General features: G+C 40.0%; 1 long non-coding RNA gene across 1 annotated transcript; it reads left to right on the top strand.

The window, feature by feature from the left end:
• Positions 1–1,472: 1,472 nt before the first annotated feature.
• LOC109987837 (uncharacterized) lies at positions 1,473–10,963 on the top strand. Its single transcript, XR_002278126.3, has 3 exons — positions 1,473–1,570; positions 1,851–1,958; positions 10,370–10,963. It is a non-coding gene; the product is annotated as an uncharacterized lncRNA (long non-coding RNA).
• The last annotated feature ends 2,326 nt before the right edge of the window (positions 10,964–13,289 follow it).

Here is a 13,289-nt window from a genome sequence, read left to right as displayed (position 1 = left end):
TCACAAAACCTGGGGTATTTCTATTTTTTTACTTTCTTTTGCATTTCCCCAATTACTGATAATGAATGTAAGATCTTTAATATTTTTTTTGGGCTGGAATGCTGTATTTGCAGTATGTCCCTAGTCTATGTGTATGTATATTTATTCATACATTTAGGCATATATGAATACACATACTGCTCTTTTTAGTTCCTGGTCTGTCAACCAGGCTCTATGTTACGTTGTGTTGTGTTGTAGTTGTCTTCTTAGTTTCTACAGCACACTTATATTACTGCAAAATTCACTGCATTCTTTTTCTGTTTTATAATACTGCAATACACAAAGTTATGTTGAAAAAAAAACATGTTTCCTAGACCTGAAAAAGTAGATTGCTTAACAACATTAACCTTATGCCAATTGCAGTTGTACTGCCAATACTCATAAAAGCTACATTAAATTTAACGCAGCATACTTTATTAATAAACTCTAACTCGACCATGCAGCCCTTCACATGCAAAACTGTCTCTGGAGAGAACCTGCATTGTCATTTTTTGAAGTAAAGGACATCTGACTGTATCTTCTGTACATCATGAGTCTGGAGTTAGAACATGTCAGACAGTTGCTACCATTGTAGCTTCCACGGGTTATGATTTAGAACTGAAATCTCACTTTCCAAAGTATGTTTACTGGCACTCGTCTCTTATTTAAAGTACAGATGTCTTAAAGAAACATGCAGATGTGGGCACAGTTAATCCAAAATTAAACTCTGTTAACCGTCTATCTGCTAACATGTTAACTTCCGTATCAGTTAATCCATTAATTCTGTTAATATTTATCTGAAGTTAAAATTAACACTAACATTAATCGATATTATCAAAAAGAAAGAAAAAATCAGCTTTTTAGAATGTTAATAGATCCGACTTCTTAAGAGGCCCGTAATGTACTCTTAACTTTTGAATAACACCTCATTTGACCAATTACGGCCTTCCATTCACTGTTCCTAGGCTACTTTAACCAATGAGAGCCTGAGTAGAAAAGGGACTTTCTTTTCTCTCTCCCCTCCATAACACTGGCAAAACTCAAGATACAGATGTGTGAGTTGAAAAAAGGGAGAACAACAGGGAGTCTCGCCTCTTCAGAGAGTCCGGAAAAATTAGGTAAAGTAACTTTGTGTTGAAGTTAGTGAATTCAAGTAATAAAAAAGACGTTATCAGAAACTGAATTTAACGGAAGTTAAATGTTCTGGTAATCATTTTCCAAATCAACATTGTGTTTGAATTTATTATTTTTTTGAATGCAGCGATAATTAACGTTTAATATAAGAACGGTCGTGCAACGACTAAAAATGCGCTGTTTTAGATGTGACATTATGGTCTCTGTTCTGTCATGTATTGCAACGGCACCACCTGTTGGCCTGCAAAAAACTCATAGAGGAAGTGCACTTGTTTCAAAGGAAACAGGAAGTGTGCACTCTATAAAAGGAACAGGAAGTTGGGGGTTCTTCCTTTTGTCATCGTCATAGCACACATGTGCCAACTCCTGGAGGAGCTCAACAACGAACTGACTTGTGTCGCTTAAGACAGCAACGGCTGTAAGTCATTTATTATGCATGATTGTGAGGTGGCTAGCCCTTAGTTGTTTTGACAGAATGTGGTTGCAGAATCTGTATTTTTGACTTGCTTACCGTAACATGTAGTTTAGCTTAGTTTAGCATGTAGCTTAGTTTAGCCCATAGCTTAGCTTAGCATAATTAGCTTAGCATAATTAGCTTATCATTAATGTTATAATTGTATTACAAGTGAAATTGATTATTTAATTATGTGAAGTTATTTATAGCACCTTGCTAATCTGTGCATTTTCTTTTGTTAAAGTATTCACTCTGAATTCAACCTTGATGAATAAACAAGATCAACTGAGAACCTGACTCACTCATCATTTGAATCGAGTTTGGCTGACCGTCGAACTGCGTACCCCCGTAGGTAGGACAGTTACAGTCTACACTCTCATTCTTAAACATCCCAAACTGTGTCTAAAGCTTTCTTTCTGTCCATGTACTCTGATTCAGAATCACTTAAATACGACACATTGTGAATCTCCTTCTATGCTTATCACTTGATCAGTCTATCGCTAATTGCCTGTGCTTTGCACTATCACGTCTGACAGCCGAATTACTTGTACTGCTTCTGTGGGTATTTTTTCTTTAAGAGAAGCACAGGTGATAAATCTAGCCCTGAGCAGTGTGCTTTTATTTGAATAATTGTAGCTGCCTTGAGGCACCACTTCAGTGGATATCATTGGTTAATGGGAAAGGATGCTAGGACTTAATAGAAACGTAGAAGTTTTGAGGTATTTCAAAGCCTTCCGTTTAGCTGAAGAAAACGTGAGAGGCAGGGTGAATAGTTTCTGTATCGATTGCTGCTTTAATTCTAAATAGAGACTGACAGTTCAGGCAGCTACTGGATCCTCCAATGGCTGAGTCAGTGCCTTGTCGCTGTCACAGCTGTGCTTGCCCGTGGCAGGTTTGTTCCCGTATCAGTGGATAAGGATATCCATCTTCACACCTCAGGGTTCTCAGAAGGCAGCAGCTCTCCCAATCGGTCAACTTTGCCAACACCAAGCAGGGCATTTCAGGTGATCAGCCTTTCCCTGGGATGCATTGCTCAACCTTTCAACGGGAACCTTTTTGGTGCTGGTGCAGGAAACTTGGGGGGGGGGAGACTGGTATTTGAAGTGATTATATTTTACTTCAAACTATTTCTTAATGTGCCAGATTGACTGTATCAAACCAGCAGGAAAGATTATGATGAATAATTAACTGAAAAACTTACCAAACAACCACAGAAGTTCTCTCTCTCTCTCTCGCTCTCGCTCTCGCTCTCTCGCTCTCTCTCTCTCACATATATGTCGGCTTATCTCCCTCACTCTGTATATTCTTCCTTTGAACATTGTTTCATTTCTTCTTTCACAAGAACTGTTTTTTTATTTTCTTAAAAAGAAGGTCAAAGGTGAAAATATTTAAAATACTGCCTGCAGGTTAACTTGTATTTTTATTGTAGTTCAATCAGTATCATATTTGTATTGTTTATAGGTGAATCAGTTACATGATATAGTTTTGCTTCCACATCTATCATTCAGCACCTGGGGGCAGCAAGGAGTGGCATTAAAACAAAACTTCCTGATGGAATAATTTGCTCTTGTGAGTGATTTGTTACCATCAGTATTATTTTCATTCAGTTTCATAAGCAGTTTAAACTCCTTACAGTAGGCTGAAACAGTTGCAGTGCAACATTTTCAAGTTAAAATGAATCATTAATGTTACATTAGTCATGTATACCCTCCTATGAAAAAAATCATTGGCACTTTGCAAGACTGTATTGGACTATATATCCAGCTGTAAACATAATGCTTGTATGGTACACATGAACAGTATGTTTCTATGCAGATTCTCCAGCCACAAGTTCATCCTCTACTAAATGTTTCATGGGCTTTTCTTCAGCTCATGTAACACAGCATGTGCTTGTGTTTGGGGATTTCGCAGTATTCTGGCAATGCATTCTCAGCAGATGTTCTTGAATTGTTGTAGTCTTGTTTCTCAGCTTCCCGGGCCTGTGAAAAAAACTCTCTGCTCAATGCACTGAACAAGTCCTAGTGACTTAAGCCAGCTCAGTAAATATGCACTGCACAGAAAAATAGTTGTCTTTCTGCACCTTTTTGTCTTTAGGATACACTTCAGCTGTATAGTACAGTACAAAGGCATTTTCAGGAAGCAATTTAGGAATAACAGGAGGCATCTCAAAATAAAGACAAACAAATCAAAGAAATATTCAAAATTTGAGCAGCTAGAAAATAAGCGGGTTTTATATATTGCAGCCAAGTATGTGTGTTAACTGAGACTTCAGGAACTTGTATTAATGCGTCATTTTGTTCCATCGAAGAAAGGACGGCCGATACTGAAAATGTTTATAGTTCACGAGAAAAGGAACCAACGAAAAAAATATTATTTATAGAATCTGCTGAAACAAGTTAAGTTTTTTTTTCCTGATTCATGCATCAATCCAGCAATTGTGGAATGTATTTTTTAAGAGAGATGCATGATTTAAAAGTCAATTAGACCTCTGCAGATTGAAGTCGCAGACTTAAAGCCAATTGCCATATAGTCCGTACGCGCTGCGTTCCATCAGCATCAGTTTCGCTCCGTCGGACGGCGCACGCCATGCACCCACTGGATCCGTTTCTGGAACGTGAGTGCAGCGGAGCACAGCCATGAGCAGCTGTACACACATCACAGGAGAACTACAAGATCACACGGGAATAAACAGGAAAATGTGCAAAACAACATGTTGCTTTGTATTTCTGTAGTTGTTGTGTTGTTAGTGTTGTCAGTTTTTATGTAATGTTGATAAAGTGATGGAAATTATGATTTTGAGTCCTTCTCTGGCTCATTCTATTCTGTCAGCTTGATGAGTGCTTGCAGCATGCTTCTTTGAAAATAGACCTGCAACATATTTGGGGCGGCAGTAGCTCAATCCGTAGGGACTTGTGTTGGGAATAGGAGGGTCACTGGTTCAAGTCCCGGCACGGACCAAGTCCGGAAGTTGGTCTGGTAGCTGGAGAGGTCCACTTCCTGAGCACTGCTGAGGTGCCCTTGAGCGAGGCACCAAACCCCACAACTGCTCTGGAGCAGAGTGTAGTGTCGCTGCTGGCATGCTGCAGAGACAGACGGCGGCGCCTGCTGTGGAAACATGAGCACTGACTACAGTGGCAACCAACAGGGCATGGCACTGACGGACCGCATTATGGGGGATTAGTGTGGGTAAAGATCTAAAAACACTGCAGCCTGCTGTTTCATTTAGCAATCATTAAACTATCCTTAATATGTTATGGGATCTTGTAGAAATACTGTATGTTCATAATTGTTTCTCTAATTATTATATTATTGGGTATTCATGACTAAAAGGTCAAGTTTGGAGTTACAGTATAGATCCTTACTGGATTGAACAGATCAAAATAATTATGGCTAATTGATCTGTTTTGTATGAGTATCTTAAAGTAGCAGTGGTACATTAACTGCTCTTGGTCGTGGCTTAACCTCCAGCTGATGCTTTGATAGGAAATAAATAAATTATTAAGTTGGAGACAAAGCACAACATCAATAGGAATATTCTGATTCCTACATCTGATTTTCTTCGACAAGCCCGGCTCCCACACTCACTAAGGCTGTGACTTTTTTTTTTTTAACGTCCTTTGATTTTTTTTTTTTTTTTTTAAAGTGATGTTTTTAATTGCGCAAGCATCAGAATTGACACCGCTTCTGTGCCCTTTCATTTGCAATTCTCTCTTTCCTCTTTAAGAGATAGAAGAGGCAAACCGCTTTATTTCAGTGCCTCTGAATAATTGATGTGTAATGCTGTTGTGAAGTGGAAAGCACCTCATGGTGGCTGCTTGAGCGAGCAAGAGAGACACGGTGCACCTTTTTTTTTTTTTTTTTTTTTTCAAGATTCCTCCTCCTGATTTAAGAACAGAGCCAAAGACAGGGGAGAGAGAGGGGGAGGAGGAAAGGGCAGTCAAAGGAGAGAGGCAGAGAACTGACCACCCCCACCCCCCACACACACACACACACACACACACACACACACACACACACTGCCACCCCCATGGCCAGTGATATCATTAACAAGGCTGGTAGTTCTGTTCTGCAGGTTAAAAGAGAGAGAGTTTAGGACTAGACAGCAGAACAACAAAAAGACTAAGCCAGGTGAGGTTCGGGGTCAGGGGAGATACACTTAGCCTTGCGATCTTTCGGAAGTGTTTTGATCCACAATAAATGCAATATAGATAAAGTTTTATTTCAACTATTAAAAGTATTTTTGTAAATAAAAAACAGCACCTTCCTGCAGAAAATTCACTTAATAGCCTCTATTTTTGTTAAGCAGATCGGACACTGTTGACAATCTAATGATCATCGGATTGAGTTTTACTAGACAGCGATGTGTTGAAAGGATTTCCAATAATTCACACTTACTAACATAATACAAAGCACTCTACCCAATCTCATCCCCAGGCGCGGAGCCTATGGGTCATTGCAGAGGGGGCGGGGACCAATAGTGGGCCCTCAAACTGTCTATAGGCTATATAGCATATGCTGTAGCCTATATAGTAATGTAGTATAGCATTTATGGTTTAATATCGGCTGTATGGAGATACAAGACGGGGCGGGATGAAGAGAAATGCCGCTGCAGATTACAAAGGGTGCTATTACAGTGACAGGGACTTATCAGTGAGTGACCTGCTGATGTTTAAGCAGAACAAGTGCTGATATGTCTGTGCGCATATTCCACCGATTAAACAAGTGAAGCAGACTTCATTATCCGGACGAGAAACCAAAGATAGAAGGCAACTACAGTTTGACATTCAGTGAAGTTGGACGCTCATCCAGCCACACAGACAATACAATAAAACCACACATTATCAACCCACGCACCACAACAAACTTTGTTAACAGTGTGACAGCAATGGCCTGCCGTTCATACAGTACGATAACCAGCAGACACGGCGGTCTACAACACATGGACCCACAAACAAAAGACCAGCATCTAAGCGTAATCTCTAATAATGATGAAACAACTTCCCAATGAAGTTTTCATCAGCACTGTTGCTTTCCTGCAGCTAGCTGGGTGCTCCTCCTAACATGTTTATTTGCTTGGTCAGTAGCGTTTACGTTAGTGGAGCTAGCAACGGGAGGAGACTTGCCAGGTTGAGTTGTCAATGAGAAAACATTTTTTATTTGTTTTTTACACTTTTAATGTTCTGAAAAACTGTGAGGTAAACAGAAATAAAGCAGACAGACGACTAGGTTTTTAAAACTCCAGACAGCAGCGGGGGCCCAGCAAAGGGGGTGCTAAGAGGTGGAATCAATGACATTACAAACAGGCCACAGCACCCTGCTGGTGCTGTTTGCTGCCGAAGTTGAGAACCCCCTTGGCAGTGGAGGGGGGCCCCTCTCTCCTCTACAAAATAAATTGTGTGTCTTGATTGCGGCAAAAGAAAAGAGAGACTCAGACCTAGTCAAACTAACTTTATTTGAAAATTCAACTAAATAATAAAATGCATGTTAAATTTGGCTCAAAGTGGGCCCCTTGAGACAACAGTGGGCCCGGGGTGGCCACACCTTCTGCCCCCACACTCGCTCCGCTATTGCTCATCCTAAATCAGGATAAATGCCTGAAAAGACAAGCAGGCTTTGACTTTGCTTGGTGAGTCAGCAGAATTCTTAAACTTGTGTGCTTCATTTTAAAAAAGTCCTTCAATCTTACAAGACAAAAGCCTTTTCGTGTCAGACTTCACATTACATAATGTGGTTGTGTGGGCATGAATTATTTGCCCATGCAGCCTTAGTGGCTCTTGAACTTATGTCCCCAAGAAACTAGAACCCCATTGAAGGCCTGATTTACAAAAGGCTATTCAACCCCTGTTAAACCGGTGCAAATGATGCAAAGTACACCTTCTAACACATCCCCAACTGCGCTGTAGAGCAAACTCTTCTGTACGCTGGTGCTCATCATCATTATGTCGACACATTTGTGCTCTGAGAGCGCAGCCTCAGCACCGGACGTGAAGATGTATTCTCTCCACATTCAGACGCAAATTCAAAAGCAAACTGAGCGGAGCCGGACAACTTTAAGGGCATGTTTGCGCCTGAGATATCACAAGCGCTATTTGCTCTGTGAGCTAGAACCTCGAGACTGAGCAGAGGGAGCAACAATGTGCAATTTGTTGAAGCGATCAGTGGCTGTAATCCATTCTTTGTGAATCAGGATTGTTGGGTTTTCACCAAAATCATGATCTCCCCCTTTACTAACCAATCCTTTTTTTGCCTAATATTTAACAATGACTAATGTCAGACTTCTTCTTGGCCAGGTGTTGAAAAATCAGTCAAGCTTCTGTTGACCAATGATCGATTGCACGGATTTCTACCTCCTGCTCTTTAAAATACGGCATATCATCTTCCTCAGTCTGCTGTTTTTGCCCTGCACCTATAGATTTGCGTATATAAAAAACGCCTTTTTCTTACTAATCTTATGTTAGCAGAGACTGAAAGGCTTTTCATGTTAGAGACACAAAAAAGAAATCCAAATCAGCTAAACTAATTTGTATTTCATGCTGACTGGCATGGGACTAATAGACAAATCTTCACAAGACAAAAAGGAATATGATTTAAATGTGTTAAGTGTTTGGGTTATATGTTAGTCATGACTTCTCTGACAGTTAGGACCAAATCATGAACTGCATTATCTCTGCAAAGCAATTCAACTGGATTGAAAGACCTGTAGGATGTGTCTGACAAAGTGGCAACTGCAAGAGTATGTAAAACAGACTGTGGTGTGTATTTACCTGAATACCTTAATGTCAGAGGTGTAAAGAGTACGAAAATATTCTACTCAAGTAAAAGTACTGTTACTTTGATGAAATTTAAATTTCATCAAAGTAACAGTATCAGTTTAAAAATGTACTCAAAGTAAAAGTAAAAAGTAGCAGGTTTAAAATGTACTTTAAGTAAAAGTTATTATTATTATTTTTTTTTAACAACGGACCTCTCCTGTGAAGTGCAATAAAGACGCGAGGATTTAAATCTCAAAGTTGTTTTTAATTAAGGGAAATCTTTACAAATAAAGTGTATTAACAACATAAAACATGTCAACACATGACAGAATATTCCCTTCCTGTCGAAAAACAAATCTGTCAAATGAACCACGTGGCAGCTGCAACAAAGAAAATTGCCCTGCCTCACTGCATCTCTTAATTAAAGTTCCTATATTTGTGGTTTCTTCTTTTGAACATTACTCACTAAACTTCCTGTTTAGTTTGAGCAGAAGCTGGTTTTCAAAGTTAGTAGAGTTCATCCTTGCTCTCTTTGCAGTGAACAGGAGTCCAGCACAGCTGAAGAGACGCTCACAGGCGGCTGAGGCAGGCAATCCAGTGTTGAGCTTGAGAGAAAGTTTTTTGATTTGTGTAAATGAGTTCAGCAGATCCATATTGTTTGAGACACAGGCTCGGTACCCATCCAGCTCCCCTGTACCTTGTGACCTTCTGGAATTCAGAATTGAGAAGAAGAAATCATCTTCATCTCATGAATGTTGCCCAACTTGCTCCACCCCAGCCTCTGCCATCTGGTCAAGGTGTTGTCTCATAGCCCAGACCTGTTGAGTGACAAACAAACAACAACACATATTGAATATTTTCATCATAATGCAGAAATTAAAATAACTACAACTTGTTTAGAAAGACCCATGTTACTGCACTTATCACATGTCGATAGAAATATAGTGAATAGAACTGGGATGTATAATTAACAACTGATTGATATTAAATAATTAAATCGTACCTTCTTCTATGGTATCAGCACTCTCAGTCCAGGTGGTCTTGAACTTTTGCAGAAGGGTCTTCAGTCATCCCACCAAAGTGCTTTTGGACACCATTCTGAATGGCTCTGATGAGGGGCAGACACATCTTGGAGGACGTCTCTTGTCTGCTGAGTTTTGCTTGTAGCTGTAAGATCACTGGCAGAAGCCACCCCAAGTGTATGTTGGTCTCAGACTGAAGAATGTTTAAAGCTTTCACCAAAGGCTTCATCACAGTGCAGTACTCAGTCAGGAAAGCAATTTCAGCTGAACTCAACCTGTATAACATAAATCAAATATATACAACTTTTAGCAAACTTCCTGAAGGAATAGGTGTGGAATGTGTATGGAAATGTGCTTCGACAATTTCATATAATTATGGAAAACACAGAAATATGCAAGGTAGCTTTGGGCATCATTTATCATTTCTGTCATTAACATTTAATACTTTAGAAAATCTGAATTAAAACTCGCATGTTCACTTTGAATTCTTCGCAGACATTCCTGATTGCGTCCTCCCCCTTCTCTTATGTGATCCGAATGATTCTCTCTACAGCCATGTATGTTGAGTTCCACCGAGTTTGATTGGGCCGGATGAGCTGGAGCTTGCATTTATCTTGAACAATTTCTGCTGCCATGTATGACCGACCTGACTTGTTCCACATTGCTTGGCATTTTCCAAAGGCTGCGCGTGATAGACGTTTGTATGTGTCATTCTTCTCTTCTGCCATGGCAGCATCTCTTGTGGCGACTAAGTTTAACAGGTGGCATGCACACCTTTGGTGTGGAGGAAGCTGGTACTCAAGACCATTATCTTGCTCCAGGATGCTGAATGTGTCAAGGTAGTCAGCTTTGGGCTCTTCAGAAGAGTCTGACTCTGACTCTGAATCCTCAGACTGGCTTTGCTCACCAAATACACTAAATGCTTTAATAAAGTTTGAGCCACTGTCTGTTGTGGTTCTTACCACTTTCCCCTTATTCTGTATTGACAGTGAATGTTATCAAGGGCACCTGCTAGGACATCAAAGGTGTGGGACCCTTTCAACCTCTGGCAAGCAAGTGCAGCGGATCTACTCTCCAAGGTTTCTTCATCTATCCAATGCGCTGTGACACCTATGAAACTTTGCTGTGGTGGTGGCAACATAGCTGACTTTACTGAGATGCGACATCAAAGTCTTCTTCATCTGGTTGGCAGCTCCCTCTATTCTGGCCTGGAGAGTGGGTCTGGAAATGACCATACATTGGGGATTCAGTGTCAATAAAAGTTCTTTGAAAGCAGGTTGCTCAACCAAAGAAAATGGATGAAGACCCTCACAAATGAGGTTTATCATGAGCTCGTCAACCTTTGCCTGTGGCACACGTCTGTTTGCACCTACTGCCATCAAGTCACTTATTTTTTTTTGCTTGTTTGGGGTATCTGGTGGTTCTTGGTTCGCTTCCGTGTTGCCACGAAGTCAATAAAGTCCTTCAGCTCTGATGGATGTTTCCTCTGTGAACAAAATGTTTACATAATTATCAATGTTGTGTTCAATTGTGTTTTGAATTGGAAATATTTACATTTATAGATAAAAGCTTTTCTACATGCATCGCATTTTGTCTTTTTACATTTCATAATGCACAATTCTTGCTCACAGAGACACCTGAAGATATGAACAAATCATGATTCCTCCCCCCCTCATTCCCTCTCTGACCTGAACTCACACTAAGCGGGCCTGAGCACGGTTACCTCTTGTACATAACGTCGTAATACATGGCTTTACGTGATCATGAAAGAATAAATAAATATATAATAAAGAGATGCGCGATCGAGTCCGCGTCTGCACAACGGAGAACAACACAGAGAACATGACAGCATTTATTGACTTTGAGTCATGTTAGTCAGATACAGCCATGAAACTCTGGATTTCTCCATAATGAACGCTGTACACGTTGTGTATCCGTGCTTGTGCATGAACTGTACCTGCCGAAGCACACCTCTTCCTTACCTCTTCATACTAGACTACGAAAACGTAATTTTAACTACCATTGCAACGGCACAAATATTATTTAAATGTAACTTACCTCTACGTGTTTGCACAGGTTTGAAGTTGAGTTTTTATAAGCTGCTAGCTCGGTCACTCTGGGCAAACACAGCTTACAGTGCATAATGAAGCCTTTCTTGCACTTGAAGCCGAAGTGGTCCCTTAAATGTGGCCAGGGGTTCTCTTCGTTTTCTGTCACAGAATGCGACGTTTCGCCTTCAGCTAGGTCTGCACCACTGTTGTCTGACTTGTCCGTGTCCATCATTGATGTGATTTAGCGCCAGTTTGTTGCCATGATTCACTGCAGTTTTTTAAATTCTTCTTCTGTGGTGTTTATTTGCGGTGGACACGGCAGTTGTCTCTCGCGCAATGTTTTTCTTATCGTTTTTATTTAAGCCTACGTTCTCTTTTAATCAGTAACGGATATGTTTTATAATGTAACAAATTACAATACTTAACAAAAAACTACTTAAGTAAAAGAAGTAGTAAAAGATTTTTAAAACTACTTAAAAAGTAGTAAGTACACAAAAAAACTACTCAATTACTGCAACGCGAGTAAATGTAATTTGTTACTTTACACCTCTGCTTAGTGTCAACATTACCTGGAACAAGGTGGCTTCAGAGCTAAAGTGTTTATGAACAAAATGTGTGTGTTGGAGCGTGTAGACACACTTGACTCAAAACCACAAAATGAACTTTGTATCATGGTGAAGTTGCAGATAAGCATGAGCCCCTTTTTAATCTTTAATAAATGAGTATCAGTATTTTGTCCACAGTTGTGTCAACTTCCATGAAAGTGATCAACTGGAAACTCTTCTGGCTTGTTCTCCCACCACCAAGAGAATGAGAATAACAACTAGACACTATTAAGACACATTGGTTCCTGTACATCTAGGATCTGGAGTTTGGTACAAAAAGAACTTGGCTTACTGGGAAAAAAAATCTGAGGAGCTGTTTGGACTGGTAGGAGGCTTGAGACTAAGATGGAGATTAAAGCCACAATCACTGCTGGGCCAAGAAGCAGCTGGAGCCAGAGAGTGCGAATTTCCATTTTTCAATTTCTCATCCTCCAATATTTTCACAGGCCAATTCATCTAAAAGCCCCCGCCCCCTTTGAAGGAAGGGAGGAAAGTATTTGCTTTATGGCAGTCCTTAAAACAAGCCTGCATGTGTTTGTGTGTGGGTGTGCATTCACAGAAGGATAAAATGGCAAAATGTGCATGCACACTGTATGAGAAAGTGAATGTGTAGCTGTAACTGATCTTTAAAGGAGGCAGCATGTTTTGATGGATTTAGAGTTCAGAAGAGAAAAAAAATGAGAAAAAGAATCAGCATCTCTGAAATCTACTCCAGCTACTCATATGCATGTATGAATATTAATGCAACTGTGCTGCCAACAAGCTTTTAAAGAGCTGTACAGTCAAACGTGGCACTGACATATTTTATAGTCGACTTTCAAAGCTTTTATGATATTCGGACAGATGCTGACAGAACCTATCACAATCATGATCTCGGAACAAATGGAATCTGCTCAGTTGTTTTTAGTTACAGCAATAATAAGTGACAGTGAAGTGAGAACGGATTAGAGGGATATTAAAGTGCACCTACTCGCCACTCTGCCCTCCGTTTAATGTCCGAGCTGATATTCAGCTGGTGCCTTGTCTTTTTATAATAGCACATGGGATTTAGGCCTGCTATGAATATGAAATGGTAAACTAATAAATTGGTTTTGGACATAATCACATAAACGTGATTATCAAACCTAACAAAATATGTAAAGTCATGAAACTCTGACTGTTTAGTGTAGCTTTCTATCAGTTGTTGGTGTTTAGTTCTGCATCATTTGATTCAAAATGTACACATTAAAAACAATTTAAAGCGTGGGCCAAAA

Source organism: Labrus bergylta, chromosome 1 (assembly GCF_963930695.1).
Source record: "Labrus bergylta chromosome 1, fLabBer1.1, whole genome shotgun sequence".
Lineage (NCBI taxonomy): Eukaryota > Metazoa > Chordata > Actinopteri > Labriformes > Labridae > Labrus > Labrus bergylta.
Note: the sequence above shows the minus strand (reverse complement) of the source record. Positions and strands in the feature narration are given on the sequence as shown.